We start from the raw sequence: 16,118 nt of genomic DNA, 5'->3' as shown, positions 1-16,118 counted from the left end.
TTGATGGGGGAGCTCCTGGGCCAGAGAAGGGGAAGCGGTCTGCGAGTGGGAAGCCATTTCTGGGAGCCCCTTGGGCTAGCAGGCAAAGGCCAGGGAGAGCCAGCGGCTGGGAGCTGGAGCCAGACAAGAGGAGACTAGAAATGGGGTCGTGTTTAGCAGCGAGGGTCTTTAACCCCTGGAAGAACCAACCCAGGGGGCCCCGGATTCACCATCACCTGCCGTCTTTGAGTCAAGCGGGTTCTGGAGTAGCCCTGCGAATGGAGCAGGGGCGCAACCCCCCGAACTAGCAGGAGGATGGACCCTGGTCAGTTTCTGAAGGGGGGGCCTGTGATAGCAGGGGTGGGACTCAGTGACCCAGGAGGTCCCGTCCAGTCCAATGTTCCCATTTAATTTCTGTCTGAAAGCTTGTGCCCAGCCTGAGCATCGGCTGGATGCAGGAATCGCTAGGGGAGGTGCTCTGCGGGGGTCAGGCTGGACGATCAAAATGGGCCCTTCTGGTTTCCTCTAGTTATGCTTCTCCTCGTCTTACAGCTTATGGGGAAACTGAGGCACAGCATGTGGCAGCGACCTGCCTGGGGTCACCCAGTGAGTTGGGGGAGAGGGGGAGAGCAGGGAGCAGCTCCCCAGGAGGCCTGGCTCACCGCCTGACAGCCTGCCATGCCACAGGTGCCAGGGACAGGCAGCCCCATGTACCCCTGCCAGACAAGAAATCACCTTTAATATTAGACACCAGCTTGTGACAAGCGTCAGGGTGTGTCAGTTCCAAAGGCTGCAGGGAGGGAATATCTGGCTGATTTCCTGCATGATGCACCCGGGAGTGCTGCCTTCTGCGCTGCAGCCAGGAGGGAGCAGCTGGGAGAGTCGGCAGCGGTTCCTGCTGGACCGAGCTGGATTATTGGGAGTCTGGATCTTTCTAAGCTGGGTCCCTCTGAATCGCCTCTGTGGGGTTTTTGGGGCTGCAGTGGTTGGCGAAGGCTGGAAGCAGCTAGGGGCAGACATGCGAGCCAGGATTCTCTAGCTGCCCAGCCTGAGGCAGTGGGGCCTAATGAATGGGGGGAAGGGGGACGTTTTGTTTTAGGCGCAGACATCAGGATATGTAGCTTTTATTCCGAGCGCTGCCGTGAACTCACTCAGTGGGATGGGGAGTTGTCACCCAGGAGGCCGGGCGTCTGCAGGGCTGAATTTGCTAACGCTTGTTAAACGCTGAGAGATCCTCTGCTGTAAGGAGCTACGCAAGTGTCGGGTTGTTAGACAGGAGGCACCTGTGGAGCCATTTCTCTGTCCTGCGCTCAGAATGTGACTCACCTCTTTGTGCCACATCTCATTACTTCAGTTCTGTGCAGCACGGCTTCTAGGGAGCACTCCTCTCATAACCCCCAGCCGTTCTCAGGCGGATCACAGAGCGCTCGACAAAACAGCACAGCTGCATTACCCCGTTTTACAGATGGGGAAACTGAGGCACGGGGCGGGGAAGTGACGTGCCAAGCACGCCTGAGGGCAGAGCTCTCAGCACTAGACCACAGTATCACTTCGTACACGACGAATAAAACAGCAACGTCCAGGGAGGTGGGACTAGTGATCTCGGCAAAACCCAGCATCTCTGAGCTCTGGCCATTTGCAGCCATCTCAGCCACCGTGCTGTGGGAAAGGCTGCTTCTACTGCTCAGCAGGATTTCTCTGGCCCTCGCGCTGATTTCTGTGGGCGGCTGTCACTGGGGTGTGTGTGAGTGAAACACCACGATGTAGCAGAGCTGTTATCTCAGCCTCCCTCCCTTAATAGACTGAATCCTCCTTTTTCCTGTCTCCCTTCCCGTCCTCCCTCTCCCTCCCCAGCCCCAGCGTACACGCTCTCTCTTTCCTTCTCGTGCCTCCAAGTCTTTAAAAAGAGCTGCCAGGTAGGCCCCACCTCTCGTTTTTCCCGTGGTGGGTTGGCAGCTGGTGGGGTGTGATGGGATGGCAGGTAGGTGTGGGGGCGGAGAGGGGATGGGATAGCAGGGGGTGTGTGTAGGAGAGAGCGTGGGTATTTATTGCAGTGGTCGGCAACCTTTCAGCAGTGGGGTGCCGAGTCTTCATTGATTCACTCTGATTTAAGGTTTCGCGTGTCAGCAATACATGGTAGTGTTTTTGGTCTCTTTTTATAAGTCTGTAATATAGAACTAAACTATTATTGTCTGTAAAGTAAATAAGGGTTTTAAAATGTTTAAGAAGCTTCATTTAAAATCAAAATAAAATGCAGAGCCTCCCCCCCACCCCCGGACCGGTGGCCAGGACCTGGGCAGTGTGAGTACCACTGAAAATCAACTCCTATGCTGCCTTTGGCACAAGTGCCATAGGTTGCCTACCCCTGATTTACTGCTTTAACATCAGGATGAATTCTGGTGCAGGCCAGAGCAGGCTGAGTAGTGGACTGGAAAATCTGGTTCTGTTCTTTGCCTTTGCTGCGGGTGCCCATGCCCCATCTCGATGCCTTTTCTTTTCCCTCTTTGCCTGGCTTACAGTGGAAGCCTTTTGGGGCAGGGACTCCCTGTGTGAGCTTGGGTAAGTCATTTAGCCTCTCTGGGCCTCAGTCTCCCCATCTGTGAAATGGGGTGAATCACCCCTCCTTTCTTCTCCCCTGAGATAGTCTCGTCTAGCTGGACTGCAAGTTTCATAGGCCAAGGACTGTGTCTCATACAGCGGCCTGGCCTTCGTTAGAATAACTATCAGCCATGTACGAGTTGCTCTCAGTCAGTGACTCTTACCAGCACTGAATTCTCTTGCTTCCCACTCCACCCCCCCTGTTCTCATCTCAGCAGCCAAGTTGGAAGAGTTTTGTGTATTTTAATCTGAGTTCTGTAGTGCACCTGGAAAACGAAAGGCAGCCGCTGTTAGGAACTGGCGAAAGATCTTAATTTCCTCTCTCCATAGGCAACCGTGCAGGAAGTTAGCAAGATGCCTGTATAGAAAACTGCGCTAAAAATAAATCAAGCAGGGTGGTGTTTAAATGGAATTTCTCTCCCAGCTGGTTTCGTACAGTCACATGGAAATGGGCCTGTTCTTTTAAGGAGATTTGTCCCCTTAAGCTTTCCTGGATGGACCCATTACCCAAGAGGATTTTTTCTTTTAAATGGGAAGGTTTCAGTTTAATCACCCCTCTCACCGTTGGTGGGTAATAAATATGCAGTTTGCTCAGAGCCGATTGGCTCTGGCATTCTTCTCCCTGCTCCCCTGCTTGACCCATGCAGTGCCTGGAACCAATGAACTCTGGGCACTTTGCATATTCATGAGGGGGTTTGTTGTGTGGCCAGGAAACCAAAGGAAGTTGGGGGTTTGGGAGCATTTCCCCCCAACAACCTCTAGAAGTGGCCTCTGCTGTTGTTCCCCCACCCCCACCCGCTGCAGAGAGCGACAGCAAAGCCAGCGATCAGAGGCAGGGTGGGGATGGAGACAAGTCACCAGCTATTCAAGCAAATGTAGAGAAGGGAAGGTGGTGACACCTTTGGAAATTTCACCCCCTCCCTAGGTGCATTTGAACATCCCAGCCCTAAATAATTTCTGTGGTGCTCCAGGGTTATAAGCAGTGTGGCCTAGCCGGTAAAGCACTGGACTGGGAGACCTGGGTTCTACTCCTACTTGGGCAAGTCCCGTTCCCTCTCTGTGCCTCAGTTTCCCTTCCCGATGCTTCATCTATTTACACAGAGAGTTCCTCAAGGGGGGCTGTCTCATGCCACCTGTGTGCAGCGCCAGGCCGCGTGGGGCCCTGATCTCGGCGGGAGTGTTCAGGTGCCAGTGGGTTTGGAGATAGCCACACAGAGGGCAAATGCATGAACTAGTCCCCACCCCCCGCCCCAGGCTTGTCTTAGGGCATGGGGGGGTCTTTGCTTTGAATGCAGAGCCTTGCCTCAGTGGGGCTAGAGCTGGGGTGCTGCCCGGGGAGATGGGTTCTCTCCTGCCCCTCATGGCCTGGCTAGGGACACTGGCAAACTTGAATTGGAATTGTCCCCAGCTCCAGGGGAAGGGGGGTTTGCTGGGTGCCTTGGAGCTTGGGCGCTGGGGAGCTCCCTGCTCTGCTGCGGGGGTGGGGGGGGGGGAGCTGGGAGCTGCCAGCTGCCCTGTACTGGCCGTGGCGGGGGGAGCTGCCCTTTACTGGCGGGGTGTGGGTCTGGGAGCTGTCCCGCACTGGCGGGGTGGGGGGGAGCTGGGAGCTGTCCCGCACAGGCTGGGGGGTGTGTGGAGCTGTCTCGCACTGGATGGGGGGGTCTGGGAGCTGTCCCGCACTGGCGGGGGGGGGGAGCTGGGAGCTGTCCCGCACTGGCGGGGTGGGGGGGAGCGGGGAGCTGTCCTGCACTGGCGGGGTGTGGGTCTGGGAGCTGTCCCGCACTGGCGGGGTGGGGGGGAGCTGGGAGCTGTCCTGCACAGGCTGGGTGGGGGGGGGGAGCTGTCTCGCACTGGGTGGGGGGGGGAGCTGGGAGCTGTCCCGCACAGGCCGGGTGGGGGGAGCTGGGAGCTGTCCCGCACTGGGTGGGGGGGGGGAGCTGGGAGCTGTCCCGCACAGGCCGGGTGGGGGGGGAGCTGGGAGCTGTCCCGCACTGGCGGGGGTGGGGGGGGGAGCTGGGAGCTGTCCCGCACTGGGTGGGGGGGGAGGGAGCTGGGAGCTGTCCCGCGCTGGTGGGGTGGGGGGGAGCTGGGAGCTGTCCCGCACTGGCGGGGGGGGGGAGGGGAGCTGGGAGCTGTCCCGCACTGGCGGGGGGGGGGGGAGGGGAGCTGGGAGCTGTCCCGCACAGGCTGGGCGGGTGAGGGGGGGAGCTGGGAGCTGTCCCGGCTGGTGGGGTGGGGGGGAGCTGGGAGCTGTCCCGCACTGGGTGGGGGGGGGGAGCTGGGAGCTGTCCCGCGCTGGTGGGGTGGGGGGGAGCTGGGAGCTGTCCCGCACAGGCCGGGCGGGTGAGGGGGGGAGCTGGGAGCTGTCCCGGCTGGTGGGGTGGGGGGGAGCTGGGAGCTGTCCCGCACTGGGTGGGGGGGGGGGAGCTGGGAGCTGTCCCGCGCTGGTGGGGTGGGGGGGAGCTGGGAGCTGTCCCGCACAGGCTGGGTGTGGGGGGGGAGCTGTCTCGCACTGGGTGGGGGGGGAGCTGGGAGCTGTCCCGCACAGGCTGGGTGGGGGGGGGGAGCTGTCTCGCACTGGGTGGGGGGGGGGGAGCTGGGAGCTGTCCCGCGCTGGTGGGGTGGGGGGGAGCTGGGAGCTGTCCCGCACAGGCCGGGCGGGTGAGGGGGGGAGCTGGGAGCTGTCCCGGCTGGTGGGGTGGGGGGGAGCTGGGAGCTGTCCCGCACAGGCTGGGTGGGGGGGGAGCTGTCTCGCACTGGGTCGGGGGGGGGGAGCTGGGAGCTGTCCCGCGCTGGTGGGGTGGGGGGGAGCTGGGAGCTGTCCCGCGCAGGCTGGGTGGGGGGGGGAGCTGTCTCGCACTGGGTGTGGGGGGGAGCTGGGAGCTGTCCCGCGCTGGTGGGGTGGGGGGGAGCTGGGAGCTGTCCCGCGCAGGCTGGGTGGGGGGGGGAGCTGTCTCGCACTGGGTGGGGGGGGGAGCTGGGAGCTGTCCCGCACAGGCCGGGCGGGGGGGGGGGGAGCTGGGAGCTGTCCCGGCTGGTGGGGTAGGGGGGAGCTGGGAGCTGTCCCGCACAGGCCGGGCGGGGGGGGGGGAGCTGGGAGCTGTCCCGCACAGGCTGGGTGGGGGGGGGGGAGCTGGGAGCTGTCCCGCACAGGCTGGGGGGGGGGGAGCTGGGAGCTGTCCCGCACAGGCCGGGCGGGTGAGGGGGGGAGCTGGGAGCTGTCCCGCACAGGCCGGGCGGGTGAGGGGGGGAGCTGGGAGCTGTCCCGCACTGGCGGGGTGGGGGGGAGCTGGGAGCTGTCCCGCACAGGCTGGGTGGGGGGGGAGCTGTCTCGCACTGGCTGGGGGGGGAGCTGGGAGCTGTCCCGCACAGGCTGGGTGGGGGGGGGGAGCTGGGAGCTGTCCCGCACAGGCTGGGTGGGGGCGGAGCTGGGAGCTGTCCCGCACTGGCTGGGTGGGGGCGGAGCTGGGAGCTGTCCCGCACAGGCTGGGTGGGGGGGGGGGAGCTGTCCCGCACTGGGTGTGGGGGGGGGAGCTGGGAGCTGTCCCGCACAGGCTGGGTGGGGGGGGGGAGCTGTCTCGCACTGGCTGGGGGGGGAGCTGGGAGCTGTCCCGCACAGGCTGGGTGGGGGGGGGGGAGCTGGGAGCTGTCCCGCACAGGCTGGGTGGGGGCGGAGCTGGGAGCTGTCCCGCACAGGCTGGGTGGGGGGGGGGGAGCTGGGAGCTGTCCCGCACTGGCTGGGTGGGGGCGGAGCTGGGAGCTGTCCCGCACTGGCTGGGTGGGGGCGGAGCTGGGAGCTGTCCCGCACAGGCTGGGTGGGGGGGGGGAGCTGTTCCGCACTGGGTGTGGGGGGGGGAGCTGGGAGCTGTCCCGCACAGGCCGGGCGGGGGGGGGGGAGCTGGGAGCTGTCCCGGCTGGTGAGGTGCTGAATTCTCGGGAGCTCCGGGCCTCCTCTCTGCCCAGATCCCCTTTCCCCGGGACTGGGAGCCGCGCCCTGGGTGCTGGGCATCGCCCCCCCTCCGCTGGCCGCCCAGCCCCCCCGCTCGCCCCAGGCCCCGCTTTCCCCAGGATCCGCCCCGCGCTCCGCCCCCCCCCCCCTGGGCGGGCTCCGGGCGGCTGCAGGGGCGGGAGCTGGGCGGGGGCGGGGGGGCGCTTCTCCCGGAGCGAGCCGGCAGCTGGCTCGGCCCCCCCGCCCCGCCCCGCCCCGCCCCGCGCAGCCCGCAGCCGGCGAGATGGAGGAGTGAGCTGGTGCCGCCGGAGCTCGCGGTCAGCCCCAGGCTGGAGAGAGGAGCAGCCCCCCAGGTATGCGGGGGGGGGCGCTGGTGGCTGGGGGGGCTGGCAGGTTTTCCCTGTATGGGGGGCTGGGGCCTGGGGGGGCAGCTGCCCCTTGTGTCTCTGCCTGCGCTGATCGCTTGCTTGCCCTGGCTCCCCGTTACCTTGGCATCTCCGCTCCTTCCCCCACCGCTCCCCCCATTCGGGGGGTGTCTCCTGACAGTCACGGGGGCCGGATTCTGCAGCTGGCACAAAGGGAGCTGACGCCACCTGAGAACCTGCCCAACCCCCCGGCTTGTGCCATGTTAGATTTGCGACCGATGCCTCGGCAGAAAACAATGCCCCTCTCCCCCGGCTTGGGATGGATCCTGCCACGGTTCCTCCCGACCCTTTAATGATCAGAATCAATTTTTTAAAATTTCCCTGTAAACTTCCATTGTCTTCCCCTGCTCCTGGATCCACCCGGTGCCTTTACCCGCCTGCTCCATGTCCAGCCTGTGCCCTGCTCCGAAGGGAGCCACCCAGTGCCAGTGGCCCATTCGCCAGGGGGATGGCAGCGCCCACGTTGGGTTGGGAAATGAATGTTTTCATGCCTGTCGCTGTCCCGGAGAAGGGGCCCCTGTGTTTGGAACAGGGGCGCTATGACTGTGGCAGACCAGCGTGGCAGACACGCGGCGTTCCCATTATTTACGAGGACAGGTGTTCTGCCAGAAGCAGCTTTATTTTCCAGGCAGTGAAACGCGCTTTTGATATGGCATGAGCCAAATCCTCTGGGCCAAATCCTCTGGGCCAAATCAGCTGGCCTAAAGCAGCGCCATCCGTTTCAGTGGGGCCGGACTGAACTGGGCCAGAGAGGGATTTAGAGCTGAAAACGTTGCTGAAGAGACCAGCTGGGTTTCCCTGCCCTGCAGCGACGCATGCTTTAGAAATTCAGGTTGTAATAAATAGGATGATGATTAAAGTGCTGAGTGTGTGGTAGGCAGCAGACCTGACCCTCCAGTGGTTACTCTCCAAAAGATAGAAACCAAGATGCACTGGGACAACCCAGCAGGTGAAATAACTTTGAATTATTTCCTACTGGCTAGTTCCCCAGCAGGTGTCAATTGGTGTCACGCCAGGGAGTCTGTGGGACCAGATCTGCAGCTGGCGTTAATCAGCATCACTCCATTGGAGTCAGTGGTGCCAGACCCCCAGCTGGTGTGAAAAGGATCTGACTCCATTAGCGTCAATCGTGTCAGATCCCCATTGGGTGTGACTTGGTGTCACGCCACTGGTGTCAATGGGACCAGATCCCGGGCCGATGTCAGTCAGCGTCATGCTGGTTTCAGTGGCACCGCTGTGCTGATTTGTGCTAGCAGAGGATCTGACCCCGTGGTATCATTTACTCTGTGGGAAGATAGTGGGTGGTGACATTTCACAGCATGGTAGAAGTTAGGCTGCCTGAAAACTGGGTTTTACCTTAGGAAGCCACCATCAACCTGGACTAAGAATGCAGTTACATTGTCTCCAAACATTGTCCCGGAGTGTGCGGGACTTGGATGAGATTCTCCTTTGGTAACACGGCAGGAGCAGGCTGAAATCCCCTTTTCAAGGCTGTTTCTTCCATGGCATGCGGGCTCGCTCTGTCTGTACAGCACCTGGCACGATGGGGCCCTGATCCCGGCTGGGGCCGGTGCGTGCTACTGGAGATGGCAGCACATCTAGCTTGAGCCTGTGTATTTATTTGAAATGGCCTTGACTCTCTCTGAAAGTACATCCACATCACTAGGTAAAAAGTATTACCCACCTTAGCACAGAGAGTTGCCTGGAATTGAAACAGAAGCATATTCCTCCTCCCCTCCAAAGCCTGGGGAGAGAGACCAGCTTTTTCCCACGCCCTGGAGACCGGAGAGGAAGGAGCTGGAAGTGCGTTGGAGGGGCACCCTGTACCCGTCACTCGGTCGTGACAGCTAAAGGGCTTTTTCACTCATGTAGGGGCTTATGGTTTAGAGCCATTGGCCAAATCATGGGGTAAATTGGCTCAGCTGTGTTGACTTCAGCAGCGTGGCACTGATTTACAACCGCTGGGGGTCTGGCCCCATTGACCTCAATAAAGCAACAGCTGATTAACATCATGGGTTAGAAGCCACAGATAGGGTCCAACGGATCCATTGCTGCCGAGGGAGCGATGCCACTTTATGCCACTGGGGGATCTGGCCCCCACTGACACAAGTGGGCTTACAACAGCGATGCATTTGGTCCCTTGAGGTAAAGATTGTGGGAAACTTCTCTCGACGGTCCCCCTACCAGCGAACCTTCACTGCTCAGCATGCTGCATGTGGATCTGTACAGCTGGAATCGGGGCAAATGTGCTTTGGAGAGTAGGAGCCTTTTCTGTGCAATTGCATGTAGTGATTCGAGCTGTCTCCAGAAGAAATCAACCCACCATCTTCCCCCTGTGTCCCCCAAAGTATGGTAGCAAATCTGTGGCCACTGACATCCCACGGCCTGTTGAAAAGCCCAGTGCCAGCGGGAACAGGGCACTCATGCTTCAGCTCTAAAAGCCCCGGCCCCACCACCTGAGCCCAAGGAGACTGGTTTGGGGTGTTGTTAGCAGCATGGGGTTTGTGGTGCACATCTGAGCTGTCCTGCTTCCTGTGGTGCTGTGTATGTGAATCTTCACGTACACGATATAATAGTGTCGAGAACTGGATTTATGGATGTGTGTGTATTATAAAGAACTGGATTTATGTACGTGTGTAATATAATGACCTGGGTTCACGTGCGTGGTAAAGCCCTGAATTCTGTGCGCCTGTAATATGTGTGACTCGCACACACAGCCAGTTCCTTGCAACGTTTTCATACTTGGATTTCATCGGCAGCTAATGTTTCATCAGCCACTTAGCCAGCGCCTGTTTTGCTGATTGGCATCTGGCTTGCTCTGTGTCGGGAACAGTGTTATCTTGAGTTAGTGGAACCAGGAAAGGAATCGGATGCTGCTGCTGGGTGAAATCCATCCGCTGGCTTCTCTGGAGTTACGCCAGGGATGGATTTGGGACCAGGGGGTCCTCTGCAGCGGAACAGACAATGTCGGGGTTTGGACGTGTGCTTTAGTGACTCACGGTGGGACACTGGGCATGGATTTGATCTGAGTATGCGATGCAATGTGATTTGGGGGTGTGGAGGCGTTGGCCCCTTCCCTGGGGTAACTGTCCCCTGTAATACCCTGCTCACTTGCGATGTCCTCGTTGGCCTGTGCATGTTGGAGACAAACTGGAGGTGCTCGGAGGACAGAGCCCAGGGTGGCTAAGGGGCGAGGGCGGGGAATTAAAGGAGCTAAGTGTTCATTGTCACGGACTCACAGATTGTGCCCACTCATGGCCCCGTGCGGCCCATGGGGGGTGCCCCTTTCAGTGAGACATCCCTGTTCCTGGGGGTCCACTCTCGCTCGGGGTCAGGCCCTTCCACCTCCCGGAACTGCACCTCTCTGAGCCTTAGCACGTCTGTCTCTGCTGTGGGCCCCCCCAGGGAGTCCCCTCGCTCTGGATCCCCAGGGCCTCCGCCCCCCAAAGGGATTGATGCCCCATCCCCCCGCCCTGTTCTCTAGACCGGAGCGACTCTCAGCCAGCGTAACACAGGAGGGTTTATTGAGCATTGAACCCAGCACAGGAAACTCTCAGGGGCTCAGGCCTGGCCTCCCTCAGCCCAGCACATCCCAGTCTCCCTTGCATCCAGGGGGGCTCTGCCTGCTCCCCCTCTCGAGCCCCGAGCCCCCCTGCTTCCCAGCTGGGCCTCTGATATCCCTGGCCCCAGGCCCTGCCTCTGTCCATTGTCCTCTCTCCAGGTAAACAGGGTCGCCTGGGCCTCCTCTCCTCTCCGCCCTCCTCTGGCTGGAACCGGCTGGTCAGGTCACCGGGGTCCTCTCCCCGCAGCCCATTGTCCCCCACTGGCCAGAACCGGCTGTGACTCCTGAGCTGGGCCTGTGGGTCGCCAGGTCACCAGTCTCTGGGGTCTCCATCCTCCAGGCCATCGACCGGGGTCCCGGGTCCCTCTCCAGTCCCTGTGTCCCAACAAACTCCCTCTCCCCTCCCCTCGTTAAACCAGTAACACCCGGGGACACTGAGTCCCACCCCCTCTGCATGCAACCCACTGGGAAACCACGAAAAAATAAAGCAGTCCCCCACTTGGTCACATTCAGCATTCGAGTGTGTTGTGAGGGACCTGATTCTCAGTGGCAGGTTTTGTCTACACAGGGAAAGCGACTGGACTAGCCGTGGTGAAATAGGCCATTCTGCAATAGCTCCCCCATGTGGCCACTCTGTTCCCCCGAGGATCGCCCAGTCCACTTTGGAAGCACATGAATTAATCCAGACTAGGTCATCCACAGGGAGAGCTGCTCTGGAATAGCCAGCCCTGGCGGTGTCTGCATGTGGGCAAGTCCTTCTCTGCCAGAGCGTTTTAGCGGAGACGCCAGGCCTTAGAGTGATGGTTGGTGCTACCAGGAATCCATAGAGCGGGTGTCAGAGAAAACCTCTCCCACTGCGGGTGGAAAATCCACGCTCCGAGAGATTTATCTCAGGCCAGAGTGACCACTGGGATCATATAGTCTAACCTCCTGTATCACTGACCTTGGAAAATTAGATTTTTATTGGTGTCCGTAAGCATCGATTTCACTATCTCACACAAACCGAGGAAAACTCTTTCCATCCATGATCATAGAAATGTATGGAAAAATGCTGCCTGAGAACTTATCTGAGTTTGACTGAAGGAGATTCACTTTGGATGTGTTGGTGATTTGTGTTTTAACGGTTATAAAGCTCTTTACTTTTTGAATCTCAGCATCTACTGCCATTAAATAATTGTCTGATTTCCCCCTCCAGCCTGCATAGTTTCCTGTAACTGTGAGCGTTTAGAGAGAGAGAAATCTAAAAACAACCCTCTAAATCCATAGTTTTGCACAACTGTGAAAATTTAAATTGATAAAAACAGAAAAATGTTTAGAAATAAACATCTGTATCCTCTGCCAAAATTACAAAGAAAAAAATGGGATTCTGCCGGGCCTAGACAGAACACAGGCCCTGTGACTTCCCCGCGTTCGTTCCTGTTTGAACCAGAGCAGAGCTGTGAGGAAATCAGCCCGTCTTGATTTAATCAGGCCCAGTGAGGAAGAAGTGGATTCTCCCTCAGCCTTCGGTAGGTTGTTCCACAGCTTACGTATCCTCACTGCTAACCGTTTGCACTGATTTCCAGTCTGAATTCAGCTACTTTCAGCTTCCAGCCATTGGATCCTTCCCCTGGTAGACGGAAGAGCCCTCGGTTATCACATCTCTGTTCCCCGTCTAGGTACTTACAGCCAGGGATAAGTCACCTCTTAACCTTCATAAACCAGCACTGGCCCAAGGGCTGTAGGGAAAGGTTCCTGTACTGACCGGTCATTATATGAACCCTCGTTAGCCTCGAGCCCTGAGGTCAGGCTGTAATTGGGCCCGCAGCGAGGCAGGAGCATGCTTTGAAAGAGGCACTGTCAAGATCAAACTATTTCCTCCCCTGTGCCCCTGGCTGCAGTGGTGGGACTCTTTGTCCCCCAGCGTGGCTCTGCTGCAGCCTAGGAGCTGTGGGAGCTGGATCTGTCAGCTCAGCCTCTCGTGCTTTGAGATTCGGGGGTGGTGGGTGCAGTCCCTCTCGCTGACGACCCATCCCCACATCTTGGAGTGAGCTTTGCCTCCCTGTATCTTCTCCCCCTCCTCCCTGAGCACGGGGATTCTCCTCTGCTTCCTCTCCTGCATGGCTCCTGCTTCCATCGGTGCCAGCTCTTGCTGGGGGCCCCGATCTGCCCCCGCTCCCTGCTGCATAGCCCCTTAGACCAGTGCGCAGTGAGGGTGGAACACGATTGCTCCTGTCCCAAGGGGGCTGGTGCAGATCATTCCACAAGGTGCAGAACTGCTCCCAACGGGCTTCGTAGCTTAGGAAGCCAGCCAGGACCACTGGATCGTCCAGGCTGCCCTGCATAGCACAGCCAGGGAATTTCGCTCAGTTACCTCGGCAGCCAGCCCGGTAACCCAAGCGAGCAGGGCTGGGCAGGGGGAAGGGGTGGCAGGTGTAGGTCGGGTTCCAGTCCCTGGCCCCGGCTGTATCTAGTGCAGCTGGCTTTTGTGCGTTAATCCCAGTTCCTCCCCTGTTTTCCTTTAATCACACCTAGGTTAGCACTGCAGCCGGTCTCTTTTCAACAGAGGCTGCCCTGGCACAGTAATACTCCCTCGGCTCAAAGCTGAGTTCCTCCCCCCCCAGCTGTGGCCCCCTCCAGCGGGCAAGGATCCGGCCCTGCTTTGCCCACGCGCCTCTTGAAACCCACCAGGGAAGGGAGAAGCAGACGGCGCACGAGGCCAAATTTGGCTTTCATTTACCCCTCCCACCCGTCATGGAATTTAGCCCCATTAATCCCACCTAGCTCAGTCCCCACCCAGGGCAGAGTTGCTCCTTGGGACTTGGAGAAATGCGGTCAGGTCAGCCAGTACCGGCCTGGTGGCCTCACACAGGTCGAATTGCCACCAAAGACCAAGAGCGTTTGTCCAGAGCAAATACCCAGGGTTAGGCCCTTGGGGAAAGGACTCGACATGTGGCCCTGGTTTGGCGCCCAGCTGTCCGATCCAAAGAGGCTAAAGGTTTCCCAGCCTAAGCCTTCGCCCCAGCCCAGCCTCCCCCAGGCTAACCGGAGGCTGCTCTGGAGACTGAGCTCCAACTCAGCTTTCCACCGGGACGGTCACGGCGGTCGGCAGTTGTGCCCCGATCAGGAGGAGCTGAAGGATCCACCGGTGATCTGATGGTGTTTGAGCCGAAGCAGAGCTAGTCAAGGGGACAACGCTCTCTCTCTCTCTCTCCTCGGGTGCTGAGGAACCGTTTGTGGGACTGTGAATAATGGACTGAGCACTGGCTGATTTTCAGAGCGCCCGGGCTCCGAAAAGGGCTTATTTCGTTACTGAATTGGGGATATCGCCCCAAACCCTCCCTTGCTTTAACTCCTAGACAACACTCCCAGACCTGATGCTAAAACCCAGGAGCCCCCTGCTCTAACCACTAGACCTCAGTCCCTCTCGTAGCCAGAAATAGTACCAAGGGGCTTTGATTCCTGGTCCTCTGCTATAAGCAACTCCCTACAAAAGTCCAGGGCCTCTGGGCCCTGAGTCTGTGCAGAGTGAGGGGCCAAAGCTACCAGTTCCTTTGGGAGTATTTTGTCCCCAGGTAAATGGTTGCACAAGGTACAGGACAATGAAGAAGCAGGTCCCCTGCTCTGACCATTAGGACGCCTGGCCTCCTTGGAGCATCAATTGATGTACACTTGCACCCCCTGCTGGCTCGAGCAAGGAACAGCTGTCAGGGAGACATGTTTCCTCTCCCCCCTGCAAAGTGTGCATTAAAAATGTAGCTCCTACAATAAATCGCTGCAGGAACCCTCCTGGCCTCCCTCCCACTTGCTGTTGTTTTGAAACGTCTGGGGATCAAAAAGCACAACCTTGTGGTTAAGGTCCTGGGCTCCGAGAGGTCTGGGTTCCACTCCTGCCTTTGCCACACGTGACCTTGGCCAGTCGCTCCCCTCCCTCTGCACTTCAGTTTGCCTAGCTCAAACAGAGCGAATGGCCGGGGTGACTGGTGACGCAGGGGTGCCAGACTTCAAACACTTGTGGCTCGTCTACATGGGGGAAATTGAGCGGCTATGCTAATCCAGAATAACTCCTCAATGTGGACACTCCGTTCTGAACGCAGGTCCATCAGAGCTTGGTGATGGGAGCAATTACTCCAGAATCAAGTCACTCTCATTTCAGAATAGAGCATCCCCCCAGGAAGCTATTCCCCACTGGTCAAAGCTACTTCAATGGCCCATGTTCCCCCAGGATCTGAGCAGCCCTCAACCGTTACTGTATTTATGCTTCCAACCGCTTCTGAGGCAGGGAAGAGACTTGGCCAGGGTGACCCAGGAAGCAGGTGACTTGAACTCAGGCCTGTCAAGATTTGATCATGGCCTCTTTGATCTAGCAGGTCTAACGGTCCCAGGGGCCGGAAGTTGAAGAACATAAGAGTGGCCGTACTGGGTCAGACCAAAGGTCCATCCAACCCAGTATCCTGTCTACCGACAGTGGCCAATGCCAGGTGCCCCAGAGGGAGTGAACAGAACAGGGAATCACCAAGTGATCCATCCCCTGTCACCCATTCCCAGCTTCTGGCAAACAGAGGCCAGGGACACCATTCCTGCCCATCCTGGCTAATAGCCATTAATGGATCTATCCTCCATGAATTTATCTAGTTCTTTTTTGAACCCCGTTATGGTCTTGGCCTTCACAACATCCTCTGGCAAGGGGTTCCACAGGTTGACTGTGCGTTGTGTGAAAAAATACTTCCTTTGGTTTGTTTTAAACCTGCTGCCTATTGATTTCATTGGGTGACCCCTAGTTCTTGTGTTACAAGAAGAAGTAAACAACACTTCCTTATTGGCTTTGTCCACACCAGTCATGATTTTATAGACCTCTAGCATATCCCCCCTTAGTCGTCTCTTTTCCAAGTTGAGAAGTCCCAGGCTTATTAATCTCTCCTCATATGGCAGCCGTTCCATACCCCTACTCATTTTTGTTGCCCTTTTCTGAACCCTTTCCAATTCCAATCTATCTTTTTTGAGATGAAGCGACATCTGTACGCAGTATTCAAGATGTGGGCATGCCATGGATTTATATAGAGGCAACATGATATTTTGTTTCTTATTATCTCTTCCTTTCTTAGCGATTCCCAACGTTCTGTTCGCTTTTCTGACTGCCGCTGCTCACTGAGTGGATGTTTTCAGAGAACTCTCCACAATCATTCCAAGATCTCTTTCTTGAGTGATAACAGCTAATTTAGACCCCATCATTTTATAGGTATAGTTGGAAAGCTAGACAAATTCAGATGGGAAAGGTGTCCATTTTTAACAAGGAGGGGAGCTACCCACTGGAACAACTTACCCAGCATCGTGGTCGAGTCTGCAGCCCTGGGAATGTTTTAATCCAGGAACAGGGATCTTTCCCCGGCCAGGTGGGCGTGCGTAAACTGCATTCACACCGCGTGCCTCTCTGTCCGTCTCTGGTGGCTGGCGGAGGTTTACAAGTCCACGCCAGCCGTTGAGCTGTAGAAACCGGGACATTTTGGCCAGGCACTGGTGCCTCGTGCTCTTTGATCCAGCGATCCCAGCTTCACTCCCTGCAGTGACTGCTTGTCTAGGCGTGTCCTCTTGCGTCCCCGTGCGACAGGAGGCACTAGTGGCACGC

General features: G+C 58.2%; 1 protein-coding gene across 1 annotated transcript in view; it reads left to right on the top strand.

Annotated features, from left to right (window-relative positions):
• Positions 1–908: 908 nt before the first annotated feature.
• Positions 909–16,118, top strand: part of SLC8A2 (solute carrier family 8 member A2) — an 85,750-nt gene continuing 70,540 nt past the window's right edge. Inside the window, exon 1 of the mRNA XM_050928706.1 lies at positions 909–1,895. The gene's annotated coding sequence lies outside the window, so the exon portion shown is untranslated. The remainder of the gene's footprint in view (positions 1,896–16,118) is intronic.

The sequence above is a fragment of the Gopherus flavomarginatus genome, chromosome 18 (genome assembly GCF_025201925.1).
Source record: "Gopherus flavomarginatus isolate rGopFla2 chromosome 18, rGopFla2.mat.asm, whole genome shotgun sequence".
Lineage (NCBI taxonomy): Eukaryota > Metazoa > Chordata > Testudines > Testudinidae > Gopherus > Gopherus flavomarginatus.
The sequence above is the reverse complement of the archived record's forward strand: the minus strand, read 5'-3'. Positions and strand labels throughout refer to the sequence as shown.